Genomic DNA, 10,857 nt, shown 5'->3' on the forward strand with positions numbered 1-10,857 from the left:
TAGTCTTTATAAGCTTTTAATAGGGCAAAGCTTTAACAAGGTAGATCATGTTTCATGATCAAACATTTTAACTTTCATTGGATACAATTTATTACTGCAATAGTCAAGATTTGTGGGTGTCATCCCCACCCTAGTTTTACCTTCTCATTGGAGGTTTCCTAGGTAATCATATCTTGTATCATATATGTGTGAATGCTTACTTGTTTACATACTTTATATGTATATGCTTTACATGGTATTTTAGTTTACTTGTTAAAGTGTGAGATGGAATGCTTTTATGGGTTAAAGTTTAAAGCACTGATTCACCCTACCACCCCCCACTCCCGCTCCCCCCCCCCCCGCCTCCCCCAAAGAGTTTACCTTTCCTATTGTAATTCAAATGATTGGTATTAGAGCACAGTTCTTTGAAAGTAAGGCTTTGTAGCTTTGAGAAAAGATCTTGGAAATAGAAGTCTATAAGTTACGAAAAGTTATTGAGAATCAAGAGATTGAAATATAACTCATTCTACATCAATTGAATGAAGCAAAAGAAGATCTAAAGAAATCATTGAGAAGAATGAAGGAAATTACTATTGAGGAGAATGACACACAATACCAAGAGATGGGCACTACTAAGCTATTTACAAAGGGAAACTCCAATGAATTTGATGTAGCACTTGTAGATCTAATGGAAAAGAACAGAACCCTAGTTGAAGAGATCAAAAATCTTAAGAGAGAGCAAGAATCTCAAGCCATACTACTATATGAGGTGACCGAACAAAAAAAGAAAGCTATGGAAGACAAAGTCATGATTGAAGATGACAAAAGAGTTTTAACCAGTAGATTGGAAGAGAGATCATCAAAGGTAACTAGGATTGCTAACATGCAACTAGAAACTTTGGGCCAAATGATGATTGCAAATCATGAACTGAATACCAAAGATATTGAAATCACAACACTAAAGTTGCAGAATGAATAGTTGAGCAATGATCTAAAAAGGGAAAATGAGTTTACTGAAAGTTTCAATAAACCTAGTGAAGCCATCAAATACTTTGAATAATTGACGAGATCCCCTAGATCTAACAATGATATATCAGGATTGGAATACACTAGTAGTGAAGAGAAGAATCATCCAAAAGTTCTAAAGAAAGAAGTAACAAAGGTAAGAACTCCAAACCTACTTGTCATAATTGTGGTAAGAAAGGACATATTGCTAGTGTGTGCTAGAGTAAGACTATAAATCAGAATGTTAAGCAGAAAAGCATGGGTCACTATCATAAGTGCAACAAACAAGGTCATCAGGCACATTAATACAGAACCAAGACCATGCACACTCAAATATTTGAAGGATACTATTAAAAATGTCAGAAGCATGTACATAGAGCTTTTGAGTGTAGATCCAAACCCAAGTGGTCATCAAATAAGAAAACAAAGGTAAATAACAATGGCAACTTTTATAATTGGGATTATAATAAAAGGTATAGTTTTCACTATTGTTAAGAGTATGGACATGTTCTGAGAACTGTATTAGAACACACTTTAAAAAGTGATTGCAAAAGGTTGTTGAGTCAAACCACACGTTTTAGTTTTTTGAAGACTGGTCACATCAATAGATATTGTCCAACAAGGTCAAAGGCACAAGTTGTGAGTTCAACAAAGGAAAAGGCAAGGCAAATATTGAAAATGTCAAAGATGAGATGAACAAGACATGGAAAAGAAAGGAAGATTGCAACATATCAAGTGTAGATGAGATCACTGCACCGAATGGGTTAGGTGATCACAACTCATCAAACTAAGCAATCAAGAGGTATGTGCTACTGATATTTAAAAAATATACCATACATCAGTTCCAAGGTTTTAGTTTTGAAAATACTATATATGCATGAATAAAGATGCAAAATGTTGTTAAAAGTCAAGGATAAATCTTTAAGATTTGTTAGTTTTTCATGTTACTACCAAGCATGAAAAGTTTTATATGGTTGCAGAGAAAAATGTTAGTTGATGTTGATGTCAAGCTAACAAAATTTATTATTTGAGGTCGAGCTCATAGTGTTTGCCGAGCGTATGGAAAGACATGTGGATGCCGAGTAAGCCTAAAATCAATTGATGTCGAGCTTACAACTGTGTAAGTACTTAGGATTAATTGCAGTATTTTAAGGGTTATTTGATCAATTTTTGCTCATTTAACATCATTTTAATTCAAAGAAGAACATGAAGAGCTAAAGGTATCTAAAGAATTTGATTATGCATTTGCACAAGATTTGAATAGCTATTTGACACCCTTTTAGCAGGATTTATAAGGTATTTAACGTGTTTCAAGCTACACAGTTTCAAATTTTGCAAACCCTAGATATATGTAATGGCATCTAGTTCTTATAAAGCAAAAGGTGTAGAGGGAAAAGAGGTTTTGAATGTTTAGTTAATTAGAAATGAAATCAGAGAACCTATTTTCAAGGCTATTCCAGACATAGCATATAAACAGGATCCCTTTGGTGCATTGTCTATGATACCACCACAAGTCTTAATGATTCAAGATGTCAATAATTATTATACTTGCAAGATTGGAAGCATTAGAGACATTGAAATTAAAGAAGAATATGGGAGACTATGTGAAAACAAAGTGTTGAAGGAAGAATACAAGATTGTTGAGAAGAAAGGTTTAACTCGTGCCCTAGATTTCCCTAATGTCTTCAAAACAGAGTGGATTAAGATTGTCTTAAGTAAAATCCATGATAGCTCTATATGGTTAGAAAATGGGCTAGTTAAAATCACAAAGAAAAATTTTCATAGGATAACAGGGTATCCAACCCTTGATCAACCAAAGACTATAAGAAGTGAGTCAAAGGAAGTCATTGAAAAGAACATAAGGGCTATATGGAATAAAAGGGGTATGACTATTGAAAATATCATAGATCCCCTTATAGCTTTTGCAATGAGGTTAATAGCACACAAGTTTTATCAATCCAATAGACTAAACAATGTACCTTGAATTGCACTGGATATGGGCTATAAAATTGTGAAGAAAGATTACACCTATGATCTTTTTGAGTTGTACTTGCAACAATTGATTGAGAATTTGGGAGTCATAAGGAGAACCAAGAGTGCTTAGTGTAAATTTGGATCTATTCTAGTATGCATTTTCTTCTATGTGCAAAATACATTTCCTACATTTGGCAAGGTTTCTTGGAAGGTGAATAGATCAATCACAGTTCAAATAGGAGAATTTATTGAGTAGTTAGGTGATAACTTTGAGTCAGTAATGACTAGTTATTTTGAAGATTTTAAGCAAAACCATGAAGAAAAGACTGAGAATACCAGTCTCACTAGTGGAGAAACATTATGATGATGTTTACTTCTTAGTTGATATTGATCACACACATGTTCAAGAAACAATTCCTACGGTGAGATGGCTAAGGCCATTAGGTTATGAGATCAATGTTGATGAGGCCTATGCAGCAATCACAACATTACTTGTAGAAGAAGTGGATAAGCAAGCCAAAGAATTTGGTAATTATGACTTGGCCAAATAAAAGATCACTATGGATTTGAAGAATACTTCAATGATAAGAAAGAAGAATAAATTGGTGCAGAAACTAAAAGAAAAATTGGGTGAAGCAGTCAAGGAAGAACAAAAAGAAGAAGACACACAGGCTCAAACACCACTAGCATTAACAAAAGGATAGGGTGAAGATCAGAAAGAAGAGGAAGTAGATACTACAGAAGGTGTCAAGGAAGCACCTATTACTATTGATAAGAAGAAAAGAAAGGCAAAGACACAAACAATGAGCAAAACAAAGAAGGTTGCAAAACCCAGTTAGCCCAAACCAACAACACCTACCACAAGGGATAGTACAAGGGTCATTTCATAGAAGGCTAAAGAGGTAGCCAAGGCTAAAGAGCAAGAAGGTGGAACACAGAAGAGACTGAGGTGGAGATATGTTACTCAGGTTGAAACTGAATCTTATGACAATAGCTAGTTCCAAGTGGTGAGTCACGGTCCCTCCTCAAACCTAGATAATTTATGTGAGAATGTTAGAAACAATGTTGATTTGTTAGGTTTCTCTCACATTGAATTTGATAATCTTGGAAAGAATGAGAAGAATCAAGTAGAGGAGGCAGTATATGCCATGATGGCTACATTAAAAAAGACTCCTCTAGAGCTTGCCAACTCCATTCCTAAAAGCTTATATGGTAGAGTTAAGAAAAAATGACATTATTGTTTTGAACACTGAAAGGAAAATCAGGGAGACATCCCTTGCTCAAGTTATGCCAGAACTTAGTAAGGCTAAAATATCTAAAGCCATAAAGAATTTTCTGCAAGATTTGTACCTAAGTATAGGGCATTTAGTACATTATATAACAATATAGAAGATAATGTAAATAAGTCCAAACAAATGTGGAAGTTAACATATAGACTAACAACATCAAAAGAAGTTGACCATACACCTATTAAGGTAGGAGAAGATGAAGAAAATGACAATGAACAAGACACAATAAAGGGAGGCACTGATATGAATATTGATGGTCAGGCACCAGCTAAGGAAGAGCAGCAAATAGAACAAAGTGTACAAGATACACAAATGTCGAGTGCCAACCCTCCATAGGTGACAAGTACAAGTACTAAAACTATCATAGTAAAGGATGTTTTTTATACTACTAATCAAAACATCAATCCCTAACATAGGAATATTTGAAAATGATACTTGTTTAGTCCACTCTCCAGGAAAAATTATGTGACAACCCTATACTAGTGAGTGTAGATGAACTTCAAAAGATAGAGACTATAACTGCAGGGGAGGAAGTGAAAATACAAGAAACACCTATACTCACTCCTCAAGACACAAGTGTACAACCTTCACCACTCATTGTTGTATATCAAAGGAAGGAGACAAAAAGTTGCACTATTAGTACACTCATGGAAGGCACTCCAGTCTTAGAAATTGCACAAGAAGATGAAACAAACAAGGTTGATACAGTTGGAGAAGACAAGGTGGAGACACCAATCCATGTTGGGACACAAATCCAAATAGTTCAAGTAGATGTACCTGTACCTCTAGCACAAGATCAAGGTATAACTAAAATCATAGAGACAAAAAAGGACAAGTTTGAAGAGACAAGTTTGACACCCAAGCCAAAGGAGATAGAAGCAATCCAAGCATTGGTGACATTACCAGTATCTCGTACTCCTTCCAATCAAACTCTTTAGAATCCAAGCATAGATACTACACCATTACAATTCTTAGTGCTGAGTCCTAGCTCATCTAAGGCACAAGAGGTAATTACTTATGGAGATGTAAGCCTAGATGAAGAGATTGTATTGCCAAAATTTGATTATGCAACAATAACAATTGAGCAGATGGGTATACAACAAGAGGCCCTAGCAAAGAAGAAACATCAAGAACTTCTCAGAAGGGAGCATAGGCTTGCATAATAAAAATTGAGTAGATGGGTATACTACAAGAGGCCCTAGCAAAAAAGAAGCATCAAGAACTACTTAGAAGGTAGCATAGGTAGAAGCAAGCTTTGATTGAGATCAAAGGATTTTTCTTAGATGCTTTTAGTTAGCCTACTCCAGATGAAACAAAGCCTATCATTGAACAATTGACTAATATAGTGGAAAGAGTAAGTGACACAGACCTACATACTAATGTCAAATTATTAAAATGGTCTAAAAAGAAGTTTCAAAACAAGGTGAATGAGAAGATATCTAGTGATATTGCACTAACACAAGTTGCATTGGCAACTAAGATAGATGGTGTAAAGAAGGTACTAGAGAACATTTTCTCTCTATACACCAAAATGTGTAACTCTACACTCTTCACATGAGAGATAAGGAATCACATCCTAATTTTGGAGAGCCAAATGTAGTCATCCGATGCAACACTACCCAAGTCTCCAACTCAAAGTGAGAAACACTTTAGGACCTTATTGCAATCCCAAAGTCAGTTAGCATCATTACACGTAGATGAAGCCAACATAAGGGCTAAACTGATCAACATTTGGTCGACATTAACTCCTCATGTGGAGATTTTACCCAAGGAACTAGGCTATGTAGAAACACTTATGAAGAAAGACCCCAATCTTTCTAAATTAGATGGCTTAGTCCACCTTGCTACCGCACTAACCATCCAAATTAGGTCTTTGGAGGTAGCTTGTGATAACAAGGATGAAACTCTTAAAATTATACTTGAGGTCCATAAATATTTTTTGGACAAATACACTATTAGTGTATAACCCATTGACATCAATATCAAAAAGGGGGAGTGAGAGAAAAGGGGAGTAAGAGCAAATGGGGGAGTAAGAGCAAGAGAGCAAGTAGAGAAAGAGTATTAATTGATGCCAATCTACTCAGAAGGAGACAAATTTTGATATAGAGTATAGTACAACAAGCAGAGAAAGAGTATCAATTGATGCCAATCTACTCAATAGGAGACAAATTTTGATACAAAGTACATTACAAAAAAAATCAAACAACTCAAGGGGAGTTCTAAAATTTTAAGGTATAAGTCAAGTTGCAAAATTTTAATATTTTAAATTTTGTATAGAAGTCGAATAGACATCTATGTTATGCTCATAAGAATAAGAGTATTAATGTATGACCAAGTGTTTTTGACACTCATGTCAAAGGGGGAGACTATTAATCTTAGATTGGTTTTGACAAGTAAGTGTTTATACACTTAAGTCATTTACTTAGTTCATGTTGAAAAAAGTAACATATGTTGAGCACATGTAAGGATAGAGCATGCCAAGTAAATAGTGAGTGCCAACTCACTCATATGCCAAGTCACTCAAGTGTCGAGCAAATAGTATGTGTCAAGTAATTTAGGAGCTGAGAAAGTAGTGCATGTCGAGTCATTCAGTTGTCGAGTGACAATATTGAAGTCATAGTTAGTTCCAAGCACCAAGGACTTCAGATGCCGAGTAACGTAGTTTTGTCATAGTTATTTGCATTGGCACAAACTACTATGTAAACCATTTTTGGGCTGACTTAAGGATTGAATTACAATATTTTGGTGATAAGGACGAATCTTAAGTGGGAATCCCTATGTATTACATGCATCCAATTAGGTAAAAAGAAGGACTAAGCAGCAATATGGATGAATCACAACCATTGATTCATACCTAACCATAAGTCACCTAGGTCTTCTTAAGGAGAACAAACCTTAAACTTTTTAATGAGGGAATGAATGAATGATCAAGGAGAGTTTGCATGCGCAAATAGGACATTCATGGTGACCAAGGTATTGTGATCTGAATTGCATTGTAGAATCAGTTAAAGGAGAATAGAGGACGGAGACAATGCATAACAAAGAAACATTTGATCAAGAAGGATCAAGTATACATCAATATAGAGGTGATCTAACATCAAGAAACAAAGTGTTAATCATAGGATCATTGCTAGGACATTCTAACAAGTGAATCAGTTAAATCTCTTAACAGAGTAGTCCTAACAAGCTATATTGAAATCCTCTAACAAGGTGCTTACTTAATTGTGAGTTAAAGTCCCTTAACCAGGCATACTTTTAATAGGGTGTTGAAATCTTTTAATAGGGTAAGACCTAATAGTATTTGTAAGCTTTTAACAAGGTAGACCTTTTACAGGGTAGATCATGTTTCATGATCAAACATTGTAACCTTCATTCGATACACCTTATTACTGTAATAATGAAAATTTATGGGTGTCATCCCCACCCCACTTTTACCTTCTCATTGCCAAGTTTCTACATAATCATATCTTGTGTCATATTTGTGTGAATTCTTAATTGTTTACATACTTTAGATGTATATGCTTTACATGGTATTTCAATTTACTTGTTAAATTGTGAGATGGATGTATGGTGAATGTTTTTATGGGCTAAAGTTTAAAGCATTGATTCACCCTACCCCCACCTGTCAAAGTTTACCTTTCCTATTGTAATTCAAAAAAATAAGAAGGAGGAAGCTACAAGAGGATCTGAGAGTCTTTGGAGATGCCAAAAATAGAAGCTCAACCTTCTCAAGATGTTTATAGGAGTTGAATTATTGTCAAAATGCATTTTGGGTGCATGGAAAGCTCTAAATTAGGAACTAGTAGTTAAATTTTGGCACACCTCTGACTTCTTCAAAAACTTTCAGCACACCTTTGGAGAAGTGCACCTTACTGACAAGTTCGAAAGTTCATAACTTTCCAAAGTGTCAAAACTAAAATTCTAACTTCTGGGTTTTCTTCCCCTTTATACCAGAGGTATGTCTAGATGTTTGCTCTTGAATTTCTCTAGCATCTCCATCACTTGGGCTGCATCTGGAAAATCCAAACCATCATGATATCCTACTTGTACTTGACTCCAAATAGACCTATGGTGATGGGTCATACCTAAGTCTTCTTATGTTGTTTCCTCACTCTATCATATGTAGATGAGAGTTGTCTTGCAATCTCCAATAAAATGAAACTATCTAACAAATATCTCGGGAGTTCCTTTGGATTCACAGGTGTGCCTACTATCCTTAAGTAGGTGAATGTCTTAAACTAGATGTAGTAGGCACCTATTTGTACAATTCTTGTTGCTACCTCTACTAACATCCTTTTTGCATAATCTCCCTCAACGAACCAGATGATTGCAAAAATGAAAGCATCATTCACTATTTTGTATTCTTTTTCGTGATTTGAAAGCTTCTTTACTAGCTAGGGGTATACCACATAAGGCCAAGCATTAAGATCTTGCATGCTTCCCCGTTAAAACAATCTTGGATAATCTGTGGTCCTTTTCTGCTAACAAATACACCAAATAAGATTTCATATAAAACATTGGATCAGCTTTGGTTGCCACTAGATGTTCATCTAAATTCTCACTGAGAATTGTGGCCCAATTAATTGGTATTTTGGTCATTTTGATGGTCTCGATGAAATGTACCATCCAAATGTTCAAGTGCCCTACTGCCAGTAGAACCATAATCTTGCTCAAAAGCACAATGCGGTATCCAATATCATCTTTAATGTATCCTTTGGTCATATCAACTTTTCAAGCTCTTCATCCCACTGGTTTCCTATCAATCAAATATGATGATTGAATGATTTATGTAGCTTTATGCCTATTATCCCTATACCACCTCTCTACTTGATGATAAGTTAACCTTACATATCGGTCTGCCCTTAGGAGATGGAAAATTTTCTTGATATTCTTTGGTCTTAGGTCTAAGAAAACCTCTCCTATGATACTCTTCACCACTCTCTCTTTCGACACATAATTCTCTGCTAAGGCCATGACAAGCTCTAAAGACTGTACTGATGTAGGATGTGAAGCTACATGAACCAACCCTAACCTGATAAGTGTTGAAACCATTAGGGACCTCTCATTCAGCTTGTTGCAGAGTACCATGAATGCATTCCAATCAATATGACCTGATTCAGTGTCCTAAATCTCTGAACGTGCATCTTAGAAGTGTGATTTTGTTTGTACACCTTGAAACTTGAAGACAATTGGTTTTGGAGCAATCTTTGTTGCGAGTGAGGACAAAGAGGAAGCCATTTTATCTGCTCAAAATAGAAACACATTAGTCCAAAAATTTGAAAATAAAACCCTAAACAAACCCTAAATACTAAAAAATCAGACCCAGAATGCTAAAACTAGATAAGACACTCATAAACCCAATTTATGCACTAATTAGCAATTTTTTTGGTGTACCTTGAGTGTGTGCTAGATGCGCTTAGCCATTTTCTTAAAAACTTTAAGGGTGCACATCTATACACCTTGTGGGATGCACATGTGTGTACCCTTATTCTTTACAAAGGTGTTCTAAGTATGGTATGCATGTGCGCACCATAATCTATGAGTGTCAAAAGGCTTATTAAGTGTTAAACAATGGTGCAAACCTATGCACCTCAAACAAGTGCACACTTGCTACTGCATGTTTTGTGTTTATGTGTGTAGGTTTGAAGATGGCACACCTTGGAGGGTGCAGAGGTGCACTCGCTAATGGATGCAAGAAGAAAATGAATGAGGAAGGTGAGATCCCAAGCTTTTATAGGCTTGGGATGGAGTGCACCCTCTGGGGGTGTGCACTTCCAGAGGGAAGTGCTCCACATCAGTGCAATTAGCACACTAGCACACCTTGAAGGGTGCATTAGGTGCTCTAGGTGCACTAGTGCACCCCTTTACCTCACAAAATCACATTTCCTTCTAAAACTCTCAGTTTTTGACACCTGGGTTTTTTAGGAAGAGGGCAAGACAAGACCCAAATTCTAGGTAGAACCCTAAAAATGACTTAGAACTTGGACCAGGGGTCTTGGAAAGCAAAAATTTACTAGGGTGTCCCCATTTCTAAGAGAAATGGGGTGTGCATTGTGAAAACCACAACAATTCTCTCTTTCAAATGTCATAAGCTAATAACTTTTTTTACAAATCACTAATCAATGCGTGGTTACAAAAATAACTCAATAAAATCATAAAGATCCAATACATCCAACCACACAAACTTATTCCATTCCTACAAAGGACACCGATCAAATCTGCTTCTCTGTCTCTATCATGTTGCTTTATTATGAACCAATTTGATTAGTTCACCAAATGGACCATAGTACCAGACTTATGGTTAGCATGTATGATCATAAATATATCATGTTGGATACCTCAAGTAAATATGTATGATAATTCACCATAATTCACAACACAAAACTCACTTCAATAGTTCTATTATGACTTAGTAAATTAAGAACTTAGACAATCAAGAACACATAGGTTGTTAGGAAGATAAATTTGCATGCATCCAACTGACCTTATTGTAACATCACTCACTTGTTTCCAATAATGAAAATAATCATTACCAATTTCCTCATCATCTCTATCCATTACCAACAATAATAATAGGACATCATCAAACATTTGGCTTTTTTCTCAGTAC

The sequence above is a fragment of the Cupressus sempervirens genome, chromosome 4, assembly GCF_028749045.1.
Source record: "Cupressus sempervirens isolate cs-2001-9-10 chromosome 4, ASM2874904v1, whole genome shotgun sequence".
Taxonomy (NCBI): domain Eukaryota; kingdom Viridiplantae; phylum Streptophyta; class Pinopsida; order Cupressales; family Cupressaceae; genus Cupressus; species Cupressus sempervirens.